Source organism: Dermacentor variabilis, unplaced genomic scaffold, assembly GCF_050947875.1.
Source record: "Dermacentor variabilis isolate Ectoservices unplaced genomic scaffold, ASM5094787v1 scaffold_13, whole genome shotgun sequence".
Classification (NCBI taxonomy): domain Eukaryota; kingdom Metazoa; phylum Arthropoda; class Arachnida; order Ixodida; family Ixodidae; genus Dermacentor; species Dermacentor variabilis.
Window position 1 is genome coordinate 40943068 of NW_027460291.1, and position 19503 is coordinate 40962570.

The window sequence follows — 19503 nt, forward strand, 5'->3', positions numbered from 1 at the left end:
GCAGATGACGCGTCTGTAATTGATACGCGAGCATTTCATCTGGATAACTTTAAATAAAACACTGCCAGCATGTACGATGTGTTGCTTTTATTTAAAGGCATTATATTCAACTGTCTGCCACAGTTTGTTCTAAAGGTTGTGAAGATTGTGGCAGGTCGGAATCCCTGGAACTCTCGCGAGGCGTTGCTCAAGCAACCCAAGCTTAAGCGGATTCAAACTTGCGCAAACCTGAAAACTTGAACAAATAATGAAAGGGTCATTGAGGAAGCGTCAAATAATTTAAAAGAAGTGATAATAAATGACAAACGGAATTGCTTTATTGGACATCTTCCTAGTTTTATGAAAACGTCTCCATGGAGTTTCTGGAGGACGATGACTCATTCTTCTTCCCTTTCCGATATGTCCATAATAGGCGGTAATAAGGTCCACGATGAGCAGGTTGTATGTGCTGCATTTAACAATCATTTTAGTTTTCTATTCACAAAGGATGAAGGTTGTCTGCCTTGTTTTTACATGGATGGGCCTTCAATTCCTGATTGTTATTTCTGAGCATGGTATATGTCACTTGCTGTTAAAAATTGCCAAAAAGAAAACCCCTGTTCAGGTGGTATGCCAAATGCCTTCTTAAAACGCTTGGCCAAGCGATATCCTTGAAAATATTGTTTAGTAAATCGCTTCAGGATGGCACGCTTCCGGATGACTCGAAAACAGCACTAATAAAACTCTTACATAAATAAGGAAACAAGAATTGCATAAAAAATATCGACCAATTTCTCTGACTTGGACAACATACAATATTTTCGAACACCTAATCTATAAGCATGTAATCGTTTTTTTTTTGATGAGCATTGCGTCTTGACGAACGCTCAACATGAATTTCTGCAGGGCTTTACCACAGACACTCAATTACTAGAATATATTCAAGATTTTGCAAAACAATAAATAGTACAAAAGAAAGCGACGCTATGTTCATGGATTTAAGTAAAGCATTCGACAATGTAACCCACTGTTAATTACCTTACAAATTAAGTTTTTTACTCACAAAAATAAGCTACTAAAATGAATACAAGCATGCCCAACCAACAGCTCCCCATAAGTTAGGATAAACGACACTTCCTCCAACTTATTACCTGTCGCTTGTGGCGTTCCCCAGGGATCCGTGCTGGGTCCTCTGTTATTCTTGCTTTATATAAATGATATTGGCAGTAATGTATCTGGCAAAATTAAAGTTTACATGGGTGACTGCACACTATACGATGAAATTGCCTTACCGGAAGATCAAGTCATGCTAAATAGCGACTTTGGCAAAATAATTCGAAGGTGCCATCAATGGTAAATGTCTGTTAACTATGAAAAGACCGTCTGTGTGATAATAACACGAACGGAAAAGCCCCTTCTCTTTTACTATTTTCCCCGGAACACTTATATTTCTGAGGTATCTCACTATACATATCTCGGCCATACACATATCTCACAATCTCCCCTGCTGAAAGCATATCATACAATAGTTCGTCCTACTTTAAAATATGCTATGATCATTCGGGACCCCTACACAAAAATAAATATAGAAAAATTAGAAAGAATTCAAATGAAAGCTTTCCGATTTATCTACAATTCTTACGGTCCAATTTGTATAACAGTTCTCCTTAAACGTTGTGCCTTCTCTTCGATTAGAGAACGAATCGTGCTTCCCGATTAAAATTCTTTCTTCAGCTAATGAGTGGCCACTATTATACTGATACCTCGCACATCTTAACACCCTTAACTGGTTAAGCTACTCGTCATAAACAGTCTCGAACAGGAAACCCATTAACACTGCATAGCAATTGCTTCAAATGTTCTTATCTTACAAGAACAATAGTTGATTGAAATAAACGTCCTGATGAAGTCATTACACTAAATTCTTTATCCAGTTTTCAGGCGCACAAACATTCTTGGCTCAATCGCACATCTTTTCTTTGTTCCTTTTTTCATGCAATCTGTCCTTTTTGCATGTTGAATTGAAGCATCGGCATCATTGGTTGAATAGTATGTTTGTATGAATGTACTTGCATTTTCCCACCCTGCTAAGATCTTGTAAAAGATCCCAGTATCTATGAATAAATTGTCTGAAGAAATAAATAAGATGGGAGGAGGCAAAAAGAAATAGAAACCTATCGACTCGCGTCTATAGACAGACTCTAGACTATGTATCAACAGAAGAACAAATCTATAGAAAGGCAGAGTCGTCTATAGAGAGACTCTAGACTTTGTGTTAATAGAAGAACAAATCTATAGAAAGGCAGAGTCGTCTATAAGAAGTGTGTTGATTTCTATAGAGAGAACTCTTTTTTTTAAGGGATGGTAGTAACGGGAGTAAGGATTTTTTTACGGCACGCCGGCCCCTTCTGTAGTGCTGCAACAACATTGAAATCAGTTGATAGGCTGCTTCTTTTATGCGAAAGGCTGGGGACGTCCCTTCACGTGTCGAAAGCTGCCGTCTGCGTGGCAGCTTGCGAAACAGTAATCTTTACCGGGAAACGTATGCGGGGGGCTCTACGTGCTTGGTATTGTTGTCAGGAGTGCCTTATACTCAATTAAGTGGTTCGGATGATGTTTGTATACTTGTTCTTTATTGAAACGTTCGCTGTTTGATTTGTTGTGTGCTTGATTTCAAATTTTGCATGTACGGTTCGTTTTACTTAGCTGACTAATTAAAGATTCTGTCTTAAGGGGGCACGAAGCATTGCTCCTGGCCCTACACCGCCGCCGCGATCGGCCAACATTTTTGCTGCCGGATGCGGACACAGAAAATGCAGACGAATTAGAGTTTACCAGATTCGCTGTAATTATGTACGACGATTACGATATTCTCTAATGCGAAATTTGAGCTCAGCAGTATACGAGTTTTCGATTCGCGATATGCTGAGACAAAGAACTTGAGACCGAAATCACCTCACCAAGTGACAGTGGGCCAGCGCCGTCAGCGCCTTCGCAGAGGGAGGGGCAGTATGGGAACGGTGCCATGACGAGCCGCATCGGAATCAGCTGCGGAAGAAGACGACGAAGGAGGCAGCAGTGGCACGAGCACGTTCACGCGGTTGCGCCGAGGGGCGGCGACGCTCTGGCCAGGATTGGCCAACTTAGTGCTGCAGTCTCAGCGTGAGAGCCGCCGTAGCCCAATGGACAAGGCATCGGTATTCTAAACCGAGGATTGCGGGTTCGAGTCCCGCCGGCGTTGCACTTATTTTGCGTTCGGGCTTCTCGTTTTTTTTCATCTTTAATCGTCATCTGCGCCACTTAAAATTTTTAGTGAAGCAAGGCACAAATAAGAGCAGATGCCGTCTCTTACTTTTGCTACAGCCGAAATGTTGATGAAGCCTTCTACATGGCTCCTTCGGTTCTTATGTGTCCTTTGTACTGGAAGTCTCACATTTTAAAGCTTATTTTTGTACTGAATTTTTGTCATCTGCGTCGCCATGCATATTGTTGAGAGGGATAAAGTAAGCAGCATTCGCATTTTTATGAGACAACAGAGTCAATGATTGAACTGTCTCGTAAAGAAACTTCTATGTAGTTCGCCTTCGGGGAGCTAGCTTTGTTCACCTCAAACATACATGACGATTCCCGCTTCTTGCAATCTCAGAACCACTCATCTTGTTCGCCGATTCTTGTTGTCGTCGTCGTAGCCCTGAGTTTTTGTAGCCCATATCCAAAGCTGAAGATTGGCGATGAATTGCGTGTTTAATTTGCGTGTATAAAAACTAGGGAAATAATAATTTGAACATCGCTACTTTTCTGAAACATTTCTCTGAAAGCGTAAAGAGAGTTGCGAAACACAGCGCAGGCATAGCTTTTTTTCATTCTCATTTTTTTCTGAATACATGTCCGATGTGCACCCCGAAAAGAAACGAGATGAGGCCTGTCGGAAATGCGCTGTGGAAGTTATTTGCAAAGAAAAAGCCCTGAAATTCACCTCACTATATAATTAGGCTGCAGACGAATGCGCTGTTCGTAAATGCTTTTTTGTTAGCCTTTTGTAGTTTTGTGACATTTTTTTCCCCGGCATTTTGGCGTGTTTAAGCAACTCTTCAAACAAAATATTCACCGGCGGTGGACTAGTTGCAATACTAGACGGTGATTACCCACACTGGCTGCTCAACACCAATAGTCCTCTTTATGGCTGCTCAGTATCAACGTAAATCATGGTGCATTTTCATTGTTACCTACATCAACTATGACGCTAAAATCAACAGTCCTGATTGATCGCTTCCCGTAAAACATTCCCTATAGTGGAAGCGATAAAGAGAGCGCGTTATCAAATCATGTAAACGACAAATCTAGACTATGCCCGAGTCGCCTACACTACATGCAGCCGGTTCGCTCTACGAAACGCGCTCACCTAATCATGAGCTATTGACGGAAAACATCCTTGCTAAAACTTAACGTTCAGTGTAGTTGTCGTGTAGTTGACGTGTGACAGACACCAAGGTAGGGGGAGACACCGCACACCGCAGAAACAAGCGTTACGCACCTGGCGCTGCCGTTGAGAATTGAAAATGACGTGGAAACATGGCGCGCCGCCGTTGCTTGCCACTAAAATCCCGCAAGCTGCCACCCAGGGCGACGAGGGTGCGAGTGCCATTTTCCGAAAAGTCCGAGTAGCCCTTTCCCCTTTCATTACTGGGTCTCTCTCTCTCTCTCTCTCTGCGCGCCATGAGCGCGAAACGGGTTGCTTTTCTTTTCCATTTTTCTGTTTATTTTTCATGGATAAAGGAAAGGCATTGCTGCGTTGTATTACAAACAATGTGGGCTATCGTATGGAAATGAAACGCACACTTTGATGAGTTCAGTGTTTCCCAAAGCCGTTACAAGGCCCGTCAGGCGCTTGCGTCATTGCCAACGACGATGAGTAATACAATGCATTTCTGGCATATCTTCCAGCGTACTGCCAAGTGGGATACCTGCACACATGTTGGTGCAAGTTTTCTGTTCCAATCATAGGTCAAATAAACCTATACAGTAATTGCGTACGAATATGCCCGGCCCACAGGAATACCTCCTGGGAAGCACTGGGTGGGTTCAGATGATTTGGCACTTAATTAAGTGAGTGAGAAACTTTGGTGAAAATCCTTAACCTTAATCCTTAACCTTAACTGCTGCAGCGTTGTCAACAAAGTCGAACAGCTTGAAGGTATCCTTCGCTCGCTGGACCCCGATATTTCAGTGTTGACTGAAACCTGGTTATATGATGATATGTATGATAGCCAATTTGTCCTGATGAACTACAGAATATTGCGCAAAGACTGTGACAGAAAAGGAGTAGGTGTAGCCATTCTTTTCAAACATTCCCTTCAAATGTTAAGAATGCCGGCACCTCGGGAGTACAAAGCTTTTTCTGCAACTTTTTTATTAACAATGTCAAATACATTCTAGGTGCCGCATACAGGCCCCTAACTCGTCGGTTGCAGACTTGGAATGCTTAAGAAAAAACATGTACACTCACTAAAAAAAGCAGACGGATAAAGAAATCTTAACCCGTGATTATAACCTGCCGAATGTCGACTGGAGCACATTCCTGTCCCGCTCCACCACAAATATTCGTAGTGAAATCGTTGATATTGCTTTTATTTTATGCGCATTACTGGTAGGTAAGCATTTCACTAGAAGCGAGAAAGATTCGAATGGAGTTATCTATCCATTTTTTGTAGGTGCAAATATACAAGATGACGTCTCATGTATGGTCACAGACGGCATTTCAGATCACCAAGCAGTAGTATTGTCGCTGTGATGTTCCCCTCGCAGTAAAAATGATAAATTTCAGCGTTAGCCGGATTTTTCTCCTAGAGATGACGCGTCTGTAATTGGTACGTGAGCATTTCATCTGGATAACCTCAAAAATAATACTGCTAGCATGTACGATGTGTTGCTTTTGTTTAAAGGCATTATATTCAACTGTCTACCACAGTTTGTTCTAAAGGTTGTGAAGAATGCTGCCAGTCGGAATCCCTGGATCTCTCGCGACTCGTTGCTCAAGCAACGCAAGCTTAAATGGCTTAAAAGTTGCGCAAACCTGAAAATTTGAAGAAATAATGAAAGGGTCATTGAGGAAGAGTCAAATAATTTAAAAGAAGTGATAATAAATGAGAAACGGAATTACTTTAATGTACATACTTCTAGTTTTATGAAAACATTTCCACGAAGATTCTCGAGGACGATGACTCATTCTTCTTCCCTTTCCGATATGTCCATAATAGGCGGTAGTAAGATCCCTAATGAGCAGGTTGTATGTTGTGCATTTAACAATTTAACAAACGCGTTCACCACGCACAGTTTTCACCAACACCCGGTACCCCACCCCGAAGCTGCGCTCCTGCTCACGAAACAAATCGCGCTGCTCTGTTAGTTTTTCCTCTTTGTCTCGCATGGATTTTGCAAAATCAGGTTTGAGCAGTGAAAGCTTTATGCGTGGCTGGCGCCGCAAAAATAATTCTCCTGGTGACTTGCTTGTCACACTGCTCGGTGTGTTCCGGAAGGCCATGAGAAAACTATCAATATTTTCCTGTACTGTCGGCTGCTTACCCGAGGGCTCACGCTCGAGCCCCTGTTTCAGTAAGGCTTTTTTCACGGTTTGTACTGTTCCTTCTGCAGCACCATTGGACGCTACGTGATAAGGAGGAATACGAACGCGCTTTACACCGTTGGTGCTCATAAATTCTGTAAACTCCTCTGAGGTGAACTGTGGCCCGTTGTCACTCACCAATATTTCGTGCAAGCCATAAGCGGCAAAAGCACCCCAAAGTTTTTCCAATGTTTTTTGTGCAGAGGTTGACGACATCGGCCATACTTCTATCGATTTCGAGAATGAGTCGACCAATACCAGAAACACGTTCGTACCCTTCTCTGCAAAATCTACATGGACGCGTGACCAACGCTGGACGGGGTATTGCCAAGGGTGAAGAGGAACCGGCCGAGAAGCTGGCTGAAGTGCTTGGCAAATTTTGCACCTCTAAACGTACTGTTCAATGGCCAAATCGATTCCTGGCCACCATACAAAACTCCTCGCTAGCATTTTCATATGGCGGGTGCCAGGGTGCTCCTCGTGCAGCATGTTTTGCACGCGGTCCCTCAGCAGCTCCGCAATTACGACTCTTACGCCCCACGTCACGCAGCCCTGCTCTAGTGACAGCTGATCGCGGCGAACATAGATTTCAATTCATCTGCCTGCTGTCTAGGCCACCCGTTTAGCGTATATTGTGCCACGTGGCATAGAGTTAAGCTTCGCTTCGAGACCCTTGCAATCTCCTCAGCTGTCAGCGGGAGACACTGAAAGACTGAAATGCAATTTGATGTCTCGTCGTTCACCGGTCCTGGTTCGGGCAGCCTAGAAAACGCGTCTGCGACTTCAACATTTTCTCCTTTCCTAAATTTCAGCCGGTACCTGTAAGCTGCGAGGCTTAAAGCCCAGCGTTGCATACACGCGGCAGCGGTAGTCGGGATACGCTTATCGATCCCTAGTATAACGAGCAGTGGCTGGTTGTCTGCATATATAGTGAATTCTCGGCCGTACAGGCACCGCTGAAATTTCTTTAGGCCAAAGATTTACGCCAGGGCCTCGCGTTCGCACTGCGCGCATTTTTTTTCTGCTTCCGACAGTGCACGCGAAGCAAGAGCAATTGGCTTTTCTTCACCTTCAGCAGTTTTGTGAAAGATAACGGCTCCTAAGCCATATGACGATGCATCGCAAGGCATTGCGAGCGGTTTCTTGACGTCATAGATTGCGAGCACCTTGCTGCTTGTTAGCAAGTGCTTCGTATTTTTAAACGCGGTGCTGCACTCTTTTGTCCAGGACCATTTTTGTTCTTTTCTAAGTAGCCGCTGTTTGGATCTGACTGCTGGTACGATCTGTTGGGAACTCGGCGCTGACGCCCGTGGTTGTACCTGGGTCGCAAGCCCCAAGGGTAGCGTTGGCCTGGCGGCCTGGGGTACAACTGGAAGCATCCGAAGGTCCCGGCAAAGCATGAGTCGACTGGTAACAACGAAACAACTTGTTTATTTTAACATCGCAAAGAGTTGGCGGTCAGGTTTGACCGAAGTAGAGAGACGGGAGAGCACTTCACTCAACTGAAGAAATCGGAGCCCTCCTTTTGGCGTCCGGGGGCAGCTGTTTTTATACTCTCGCAGTTGAGGGCAAGAAGGAACCCCTCAAAAGACGAGCACGTGAATGTACAATGGGCTAATGGTGACGCACACTGTCGTGGCGCTGCGCACGATCTCGTAGCACCCTGTCGTGGCGCTGCGCACGATCTCGTAGCACCCTGTCGTGGCGCTGCGCACGATCTCGCAGCACTCTGTCGTGGCGCTGCGCACGATCTCGTAGCACTCTGTCGTGGCGCTGCGCACGATCTCGTAGCACCCTGTCGTGGCGCTGCCGGTCGGACACAATGACTGTAATGAGAGGCTGGTCCCTGCTTTGGCATCGCCTGTTTCGGGCACAATGACTGGAACGAGATCCCTGCTTTGGCATCGCCTGTTTCGGGCCCAATAACTGGAATGAGATCCCTGCTTTGGCATCGCCTGTTTCGGGCACAATGACTGGAACGAGATCCCTGCTTTGGCATCGCCTGTTTCGGGCCCAATAACTGGAATGCGAGGAGGATCCCTAGGCGGTCGCATCGCCGCAGACGCGCCTGGAAACACCTGGCGATGAGTGTTGCGGCGACGACGATCGGGCCAAAATGTCTGCCGCCCGCCGCAGTCGCGCCGGCAAAACCACGTGTCGCAGGCGAAACGCAACAGACCGCCCCGCCGGGGGAAGGAGATCCCGATGGACAGGGGACTGCATCCGCTGTCCGGAGGGATGTCGCTCGATGATGCTCATAACCGAAGTCGGGCGTCCCTTGACGTTTCTTGAGCGCAGCGCACAGAGAAGGCCTCGTTCTCTCGTTCAGGTTCGCACGGGTCACTGCAAAGTGACTTCGGGAGAGTTCACATTTTTGTTCTCGTTCCCGGCAAGCGTTAGAACTACGCTGAAACTCAACCGCTCAGTCAGCAAGCACGGCACAACCCTCACTAAGCCCTGCCAGGCTCTTTCCCCTTTTTATACCACTGCCTAGTTCCTTACAGTAGTCTAGCATCACTCAGAACGCGTCCACAAATTGAAAAATTGCACTAGAAAGCATATCATCACTTTGAAACACTAAACAAAAGCAATATGTTAAAAAAAATCCTGCCTCAGGAAGAAAAACATCAGTAACAAACAATTTTGAGGCTGATTCCTACGTTAGGGGCTTCGACTTAAGCCATCGGCGTTACCGTTGAGACTCCCCTTTTTGTAACGCACCTCAAAGGAATATTGTTGTAAAGCGAGGCTCCAGCGCAGGAGGCGGCCATTTTTGGGAGAGATGGTCTGCAGCCATTGGAGAGGGCAGTGATCCGTCTCAATGATAAACCTCGAGCCGGCTAGATAGCATGACAATTTCTGAATGGCCCACACGAGACACGCACACTCTTTCTCGGTGGCGCTATACGCCTGCTCACGACTGGACAGCTTACGACTAGCATACAGGACGGGGTGTTCTACTTCTCCATTTTCCCGTTGGCACAGTACAACGCCCATGCCTCGCTCACTAGCATCGCACTGAACAATGAACCCTTTTGTATAGTCTGGCGATCGTAGCACAGGCTGGCTTGTTAGGGCACTCTTTAGGGCGCTAAAAGCTCTTTCCTTGGTCTCGTCCCAGACGACTGTTTGAGGCTCTGTCTTTCTTAGAGCATCCGTCAGGGGAGCCGCGATATCAGAGTACCTAGGGATGTACCTCTGATAGTAGCCGGCGACACCTAAGAACGACCGAATATCGGTCTTTGTGCGCGGTTGCGGAAAGTCTCGCACAGCGGCCACTTTTATTTCAGAGGGGCGGCGACGACCCTGACCAATCACGTGACCGAGGTAGACAACCTCGGCCTGTGCTATCTGGCACTTAGGAGCCTTGACTGTCAAGCCCGCTTCGCGCAGGCGGGTTAGCACTGCCCGCAAGTGTGTCATATGCTCCGACCAGGATGCGGAGAATATCGCTACGTCGTCTAGATACGGTAAAGCGAATTCTTGCTGTCCCCGCAACACTTTATCCATGAGGCTTGAAAAACAGTATGGCGCGTTCTTCAAACCAAAACTCAACACTTTAGGACGGAATGTTCCCATTGGTGAAATGAACGCCGCATACCTACTAGCCTCTTCTGTAAGTGGAACCTGCCAATAACCCCTGACAAGATCTAGGGTGGAAATAAACTGAGCGCTACTAACTTTCTCAAGGCGCTCCTCGATGTTAGGGATCGGATAAATTTGATCCTTAGTGATGGAATTAAGCCTGCGGTAGTCGACGCAAGGACGAGGTTCCTTGCCCGGTACCTCAACTAAAATCAAAGGGGAGGTATAATCACTCTCACCTGCCTCAATAACACCGAGCTGTAGCATTTTCTTTACCTCAGCCTCCATAATATCGCTCTGGCGGGGTGACACCCGATACGCCTTCGATCGTACTGGCTCTGGGGAGGTAAGTTCTATATCATGAGTAAGTACCGAAGTCCTACCAGGCCTCTCAGAGAACAGACCTTGAAACTCTTGTAATAGCTGGTGTAGTTCGGTTTTCTGCTCAGGCGACAGCGGTGCTTTACTGATAAGGTCACTAATGACTTGACCGGTGTCTTCCTTGTTCGTCACTGAGCCTAGTCCCGGAAGCTCGACCGGAAGCTCTTCAGGAACGTTTACCATCATGCACACCACTGCTTCCCATTGTCTATAAGGTTTGAGCAGATTACAGTGGTAAACTTGCTGTGCTTTCCGCTTTCCTGGCAGACTTACCACGTAGTTAACGTCCGACAGTTTCTGAACAATTCGTGCTGGGCCCTCCCACTGCACGTCTAGTTTGTTGTTTAGCGATGTGCGCAATATCATGACCTCATCGCCAACCTCAAAACGACGGGCCCTGGCTGTCCGATCATAATAAACCTTGGCCCTCTGCTGGGCCTTTGTCATTGCTTCACCTGACAACTCCTGTGCCCTTCTTAAGCGTTCGAGGAGCTTAAGTACGTACTCCACCACGACTGGGTCGTCGCCCCTACCTTCCCATGATTCTCGAAGCATGCGAAGCGGAGATCGAAGCGAGCGACCGTACACCAGTTCAGCTGGCGAAAACCCCGTAGCCGCATGCGGCGCGGTCCTTAAAGCAAACATCACCCCAGGCAGACACAGCTCCCAGTCAGTTCGATGTTCAAAACACAAGGCTCTCAACACGCGCTTCATGACGGAGTGGAGCTTCTCAACGGAATTCGACTGTGGGTGGTACACTGAGCTGTGTAACAGCTTTACCCCACACCTTTCGAGAAAAGTTGTCGTCAAAGCGCTAGTAAACACTGTGCCCTGATCTGATTGAATTTCTGCAGGAAAACCAACTCGCGCAAATATGGACAGTAGTGCATTAACTATCTCAACTGAGCTGAGTTCTTTAAGCGGCACTGCTTCAGGGAACTTTGTCGCTGGGCAGATCACAGTCAAAATGTGTCTGTACCCCGTGGCTGTTACCGGCAGAGGTCCCACAGTATCAATAACGAGCCGTCTAAAAGGCTCCGTAATGATAGGTACCAATTTCAACGGCGCCCTTGATTTGTCCCCTGGTTTGCCCACCCGCTGACAAGTGTCACATGTCCTCACGAAATGGTCTGCGTCCCGAAAACACCCTGGCCAATAGTACTCTCGCAAGAGACGGTCCTTAGTTTTCTTAACTCCTAGGTGTCCGGACCACGAACCCCCGTGTGACAAGCGCAACAGATCCTGACGATAGCATTGAGGCACGACCAGCTGATCGAACTCCACTCCTCTTCGGTCTAGATACTTCCGGTACAGGACTCCACCTCTTTCCACAAAACGCGCAGTTTTCCTGGCGATACCTTCTTTGACATTGCAGCGCACGTTTTCCAGGCTGCCATCCTTTTTTTGCTCGGCTATCAAAGCCGTCCGGCTGACTTTTAGCAACCTATCAAGTCCGTCTGACGTAGGCGCGATGAGCAAATCAGTAGATAGCTCTTCTAACTTTCCCGCGTCGGGCGTTTCCTCTCCAGTATCTGGCGCCTTTAACGTTACAGACTCAAGTTTATTCAGTTCGGGCGTGCTCTGAATATCAGCTTGCTGCGCCTCTGACCCTTTTTCGTTGTTTGATAACGTCGGCCCCGCAACTACCGCCTTTGCAGCGAGCTCCCGAACCTTCGATCTGGTTAAGGCCTGAACACTAGCTTCACCAAACAAAAGCCCCTTCTCGCGCAGGAGGTGATCGGACCTGTTTGAAAATAGGTACGGGTACTGGGGTGGCAGCATAGATGACACTGCCGCCTCTGTCTCAAGCGCTCCGAAAGGTCCTTCAATAAGCACTTTTGCTACCGGCAGACACACGCTATGAGCTTCCACGGCTTGCTTGATCCATGCGCACTCGCCCGTGAACATATGGGGTTCTACGTAAGACGGGTGAACTACATCCATCGTTGCTGCGGAATCGCGAAGCACTCGGCACTCTTTCCCGTTCACGAGGAGGTCTCGCATGTAAGGCTCGTGAAGCTTCATGTTCTCGTCAGTGCTGCCTATTGAAAAAAACACAACTTTTGGTGTTGTTTCCGGACACTGCGCCGAAAAGTGACCCGGCTTCTGGCACGTATAACACAAGCGCGCTCGCCTCATCTCGAACCGCTTTCTGCGTTTGGCTGCCGCCGTCTCTTTACGTTTGGTCGGACTGCTTTCACTCGCATCCTCACTACGCGTGTCCCCCTTTAATCTCATGGGTGTGAACTTCGGCCTCTCAAACTTCGAGCCAAATTCACCCTTTTGACCGTCCTTAGCTCCGCGAGCCCGACGCGTCACAAACTCTTCGGCTAGCTCAGCGGCTTTAGCCACCGTACAAACGTCTGGCCTATCCAAGACCCAGTATCGCACGTTCTCAGGTAACCGACTATAAAACTGTTCTAGCCCGAAACACTGCAGAACTTTATCGTGGTCACCAAACGCTTTCTCTTCTTTGAGCCACTCCTGCATGTTCGACATAAGCCTATACGCAAACTCTGTATATGACTCACTTCTGCCTTTCTCATTTTCCCGAAACTTCCGACGGAACGCCTCCGCAGACAGCCGGTACTTTTTTAGAAGACTCGATTTCACTGTGTCGAAATCCTCTGCCTCCTCTCTATCCAAGCGAGCGACTACGTCGGCCGCCTCGCCGGGTAACAAAGTGAGCAAGCGCTGTGGCCACGTTTCCCGAGAGAACCCCTGCTTCTCGCACGTTCGCTCAAAGTTAACCAGGAACAAACCAATGTCCTCTCCAAGCTTAAACGGCCGCATCAGGTCCGTCATTTTGAACAATACGCGTTCTCCTGCACCGTGTGCCTGACTTCCATTACGAGCACGTTCCATCTCTACCTCAAGACGCTTCATTTCCAAAGCGTGTTGACGGTCACGCTCTTGTTGCTCTCGCTCTTTCTGTTCTTTACGTTCACGCTCTTCTTTTTCTTTTGCAGTCTCCCTCTCTTCAATAGTCTCAAGGCATTCCGACAGCTCGTCATCCTCAGCCTCTAACTCAAGAATAGCCTTTAGCAGTTCTGGTTTTCTGAGTTTGTCTGAGACATCCAGACCCAACTCTCTTGCAAGCTCCAACAATTTCGGTTTGCGCAACGACTTCAAATCCATGGCTGCTCTGAATGCTGCTTTCTCTACTGCTTACTATTGTCTTGCCGCAAACTAACCCGGCAGCAACGACAACCACAATTACCAGCTCTGTTTCTGACACTAACAAAAAGCCTGGCAAAGCTCAGAAGAAGAAAGTCCCGCACTCACCAAACCTCGCAGGCAGGAATTCCGCGCAGTCGTTCCGCTGCAGGCAACCAGTCGTCACACAGGGCTCGTTGCACTGCTCCCGGATCGTCGTTGAGCTGCTCAGCATACAGTCAACTGCATCTCTTCGCTGCTGGCCTCCGTTGTCGCGATCTCACCGCTGGCAGACAGTTGTCTGAAGTCGGAGGCGATCTCACCGCTGCCAACCAGATGTTTGGATCCGCAGCGATGGCGCGATCTGATGGGAACTCGGCGCTGACGCCCGTGGTTGTACCTGGGTCGCAAGCCCCAAGGGTAGCGTTGGCCTGGCGGCCTGGGGTACAACTGGAAGCATCCGAAGGTCCCGGCAAAGCATGAGTCGACTGGTAACAACGAAACAACTTGTTTATTTTAACATCGCAAAGAGTTGGCGGTCAGGTTTGACCGAAGTAGAGAGACGGGAGAGCACTTCACTCAACTGAAGAAATCGGAGCCCTCCTTTTGGCGTCCGGGGGCAGCTGTTTTTATACTCTCGCAGTTGAGGGCAAGAAGGAACCCCTCAAAAGACGAGCACGTGAATGTACAATGGGCTAATGGTGACGCACACTGTCGTGGCGCTGCGCACGATCTCGTAGCACCCTGTCGTGGCGCTGCGCACGATCTCGTAGCACCCTGTCGTGGCGCTGCGCACGATCTCGCAGCACTCTGTCGTGGCGCTGCGCACGATCTCGTAGCACTCTGTCGTGGCGCTGCGCACGATCTCGTAGCACCCTGTCGTGGCGCTGCCGGTCGGACACAATGACTGTAATGAGAGGCTGGTCCCTGCTTTGGCATCGCCTGTTTCGGGCACAATGACTGGAACGAGATCCCTGCTTTGGCATCGCCTGTTTCGGGCCCAATAACTGGAATGAGATCCCTGCTTTGGCATCGCCTGTTTCGGGCACAATGACTGGAACGAGATCCCTGCTTTGGCATCGCCTGTTTCGGGCCCAATAACTGGAATGCGAGGAGGATCCCTAGGCGGTCGCATCGCCGCAGACGCGCCTGGAAACACCTGGCGATGAGTGTTGCGGCGACGACGATCGGGCCAAAATGTCTGCCGCCCGCCGCAGTCGCGCCGGCAAAACCACGTGTCGCAGGCGAAACGCAACACCGCTAAAGCGGCTATGCTACTGTCGAAGCGTTCTTGAGAAGCTGACTAAAAATTCCACATTCCCAAGTACGCCTTAAGCTCTGAAACTGTAGTGGGCTCGGGAGCTTGTAAGATTGCGCTCTTCTTTGTGTCGGTAGGGTAAATGCCTTGCTCAGTCACTGTGTGACCCCAAATATGTAACCGATTTTCGGAAAAAGCGGCATTTATCCAGGTTAAGCGTGATGTTCTATTCACTGAGGCGTTGCAAGACACGTTCTAGTGTCTCCTGGCAGTCACCGATATCTGTCTCTGTGACGATAATGTCGTCAATATAACACCCTCCGTGTGGGATGCCATGAACTACCTCGTCCATCATTGTCTGAAAGACAGCGGGTGCAGTTGCCACCCCGTAAGCAAGGCGCCGAAATTCGAACAACCCAAGACTAGTGTTTACTGTCAAAAATGGTCGTGACTCCGGAGTGATTGGCAGCTACTTGTACGCCGAAGAAAGGTCTAGTACACTGAAGAACTTTCCTCCTGCTAAGGCAGTGTACAAGTACTCTGGTCTGGGTAGGGGGTAATGATCTGTTTTGAGAGAGGGGTTTACTGTAGTCTTGTAATCCCCGCATAACCGGACACTGCCGTTTTCCTTCACAACTGTGACAAGTGGCGTAGCCCAGTCACTTCGCATTACAGGACGCAGCACGCCCGTTTCCACATGTTCTCGCAGCTGCCGCTCAACTTTTTCCTCCAACGTAAAAGGAACTGGTCTAGCGCGGCAAAATACAGGAACTGTACCCGGTTTCATAACAATCTTTGCTTCAAAGTTTTGAATTGTACCAAGCTTTTTATAAAACACGGATGGGTACTTCTGTTTTAGCACCGATGCTGTTTTCAACTGCAATCTGGCATATTTCTACCCAGTCAAGCTTCAAACGTTGTCGCCCGTTGTCTTTTACAACAATCACTGGTAGAGTCATGCACTGATTGTTGTACTTAACCACCACGTCACACTGGCCTTTTAGCGGTATTTGCTCCCCAGTATACGTGCGAAGCGACATTTTGCATGGTTCACATTTGACGTGCGGAAATTCACACAGGTACACTTGCTCCGGGACACTTGTGACAGCCGCTCCCATGTCACTTTGCATATTCAGTGTACGCCCTTCTATTTCCACACTTACTCCATAAGATGATTGGTTGGTGTTCATGACATGGTACAGTTCCTGCTCCGAGTCCTCGTCAGAACACTCGAGCGCATGCATGTTTTTCGGCTTCGCTCTAGCAACTGGGCACATGCTTTTCAAATGACCTACAGCCGAACACTTGCGACAAATAAAGTTTTTGTGCCAACATTCTTCCGACGAGTGTCCCCTGCCGCATCTTGAGTATTTTTCCTTTTTGAGGGCTTCAATATGCTTAGGATTAGGTGGTATCTGATACTGATGTCGTCGGCTTTTCACGACCAGCACGGGTGCCTCTCGTTCTCTTGACCGCAGTTGTTCAGTGTCTCGCGCCGCTAGTTCTCTATCCAGGGCGATTTTGCAAGCGCCAACAAATGTCAGCTCTCCTTCAGCAAACAGAGCACGCTGGGTCTCTTCGTTCCGTATGCCAGCAACCAGCCTATCTCGGAGGGCGCCTTGCAAAAAGTCACCGTAGTCACACTTCCTGACTAAATGTTTAAGGTCCACGATGAACCCCTCCGCGCTTTCGCCCTGCTGTTGTACGCGCCGGTCGAACTTGCATCGTTCTGCTATTACGGAACTCCTGGGGCTGTAGTGCTCCTTCAGGAGGCGTTTAACTTCTGCGTACGATTCTTCTCCCGGGGCTGCCGACACAACCAGACTTCTCAGTACTTCGTAAGCCTCTGGTCCTTTGACTGTCAAAAAGACGAGAAGGCGCTTTGCGTACGTCGACGATATCATTAGCCGTTAAGAAATGTTCAAAACGCTCTAAGTACGACTCGAAGTTTTGCGTTTTCGGGTCGAACTCGGACATCTTTCCCAGTGGCGGCATTTCGACAGAAGTAGATATATCCGTTACTCATCAGTTTGGCGTTCACTTGCTTGGACGTGCTGCCAGCTCCAAGCCCCGTTGTCGTTCCTTGTGGCCCAGTACTTCCTCAGCAGGGGTGTTCGGTGGGCGGTGCCGTACTTCGGGAGCACGTGCAGCGCCTTGAAGCTGGACGAAAACTCTGCTCGCTTGCTTCCGTTCGTGTCTGTCCACCCGTGTAGGCCCAAGGCCGTCGCTTACGTGGGTATTGCAAGATCCTTGTTGTCAGTTGTTTTAACGTCATCACGCAGCCAAACGGGGTATGCAATCAAATTATTCAGTGCCGGCGTACACATGCATATATAAATATATTGTCACAGTCGGTAATGTGGAAAGAAGACAACGCTGATGGTGGTCTTAGAGACGACGAAGAAGCGTTTAGCAGTATCGATGCTCTACGTTTGTTGGCTCAGCCATTAAAAGCCACTTGCAAACAGACGAACGCTTCTTCCTTCCCGTAACATCATTGGTGGATGTGCGGGGTAATCACTTGACCAAGACGGAGCTCCGCAGCGGACGTAACCTGGCCGCCATGTCATCCGAAGGAGAGAGTTCAACCGCGGCCCCGGCGTCGCCACCGACGGTCATCCTGGCCCAGCCTCGCGACCCTGGCATGTTTTCCGGGATTGACAACGTTGACGTCAACGACTGGTTACAGAATTATGAACGGGTCAGCGCACACAACAGGTGGGATAACACACTTATGCTGGCTAATATAATATTCTACCTCAAGAAAACAGCACGGGTCTGGTTCGAAACACATGAAGAAGAGATTACGAGTTGGGACCAGTGTAAACAGAAGCTTAGAGATTGGTTAGGCAAACCCGTTGGCCGCCAACGTGCTGCGAAGAAGGACCTTGGGACCCGTGTACAGACGTCCACTGAATCTTATGTGGCGTATATCCAGGACTGTGGTTTACACTGTGGTCTACAAGTTGGGTCGCCTACATCAGGACGCCTACAGCCTGTCTCGTCATCCCGTCGATGTACCGGATGGTTTAGTGGATGTCGCACCGATCTGCGTTCTTTCGCTCTCAGCCTTGCAAGACATTGGCGCTGAACAACGACGAGATGAGTCGTTACGCCCCATTATCGAACGCCTGTTCTCTGCTCCGTCTGACCCATCCCTTCACATGTTCGTACTACAATATGGCATCCTGTATCGCCGCAACATACACCCCGACGGGCCCGAGCTCCTAACCGTCATTCCGTCTCATCTGCAACAGATTGTACTGCAGTAACTGCACGACGTTCTCACCGCTGGACACCGTAGCGTCACGCGGACCTATGACCGAATTCAGCGACGGTTTTTCTGGCCCCGTCTCAACCGCTCCGTCCGGCGCTATGTTGCCGCGTGTGAGTCATGTCAATACCGAAAAAGACCAGCTGTGCCTCCTGCCGGACTGCTGGATCCCTTGGGTACACCGGCCGACCCTCTTTTCGCGTTGGCCTTGATCTCCTCGGACCAGTCCCTATATCCAAGGACGGAAATAGATGGATTGCCGTCGCTACGGACTATACAACTCGCTATGCCATTACTAGAGCCCTACCGACCAGCTGCGCTACAGACGTCGCTGATTTCTTGCTTCACAACGTTATCTTGCACCACGGTGGACCTCGTCAACTTCTCACCAATCGTGGCAGATACTTTCTTGCCAAAGTCATAGATGGCCTACTTCGATCTTGTGCTACTAAACACAAACTTACTACCGCTTACCATCCTCAAACTAACGGTCTTACCGAACGCCTGAACCGCACAATAACTGAGATGCTAGCTATGTATGTTTGCTCCGATCATCGCGACTGGGACATTGCTCTACCATTTGTCACGTTCGCCTAGAATTCCTCGCGCCACGACACAGCTGGCTATTCCCCCTTCTATCTTCTCTTCGGCCGTGAGCCAACTTTGCCTTTCGAGACACTCCTCTCGACCACGCTCGATTCGCCGACAGAGTACACTCGGCATGTCATAACCACAGCGACACAAGCACGCCAGATTGCCCGCATTCGTCTTTCTGCTTCACAGACACGCCAGAAGTGCCGTTACGACCAGCGCCATCACGACGTGCATTATGAACCAGGTGCTCTTGTGCTAGTCTGGTATCCAACTCGGCGTGTTGGTCTTTCGGAGAAATTCCTCTCGCGATACTATGGCCCTTACCGCATCCTTCGCCAGGTGACCCCTGTCACATATGAAGTGTCTCCGCTGGATGCCACGGTGCCTTCACCTCTCTCTGACATCATCCACGTCAGCCGTCTCAAACCTTACCTTTCTCGGACAGATGAGCCGCACCAATCAGGTGCTTTTTCCGACGGGGGTGATGTCACAGTCGGTAATGTGGAAAGAAGACGACGCTGATGGAGGTCTTAGAGACGACGAAGAAGTGTTAAGCAGTATCGATGCTCTACGCTTGCTGGCTCAGCCATTAAAAGCCACTTGTAAATAGACGAACGCTTCTTCTTTCCCGTAACAATACATATATGTATATAT

The 19503-nt window shown here is 48.8% G+C and overlaps 1 non-coding gene and 1 pseudogene across 1 annotated transcript; one reads left to right on the forward strand and one right to left on the reverse strand.

The window, feature by feature from the left end:
- LOC142566651 (uncharacterized) overlaps positions 1-16976 on the reverse strand; it is a 55346-nt pseudogene extending 38370 nt beyond the window's left edge.
- Positions 3148-3222, forward strand: TRNAR-UCU (transfer RNA arginine (anticodon UCU)). Its single transcript has one exon. It is a non-coding gene; the product is annotated as a tRNA-Arg (tRNA).
- Positions 16977-19503: the final 2527 nt, after the last annotated feature.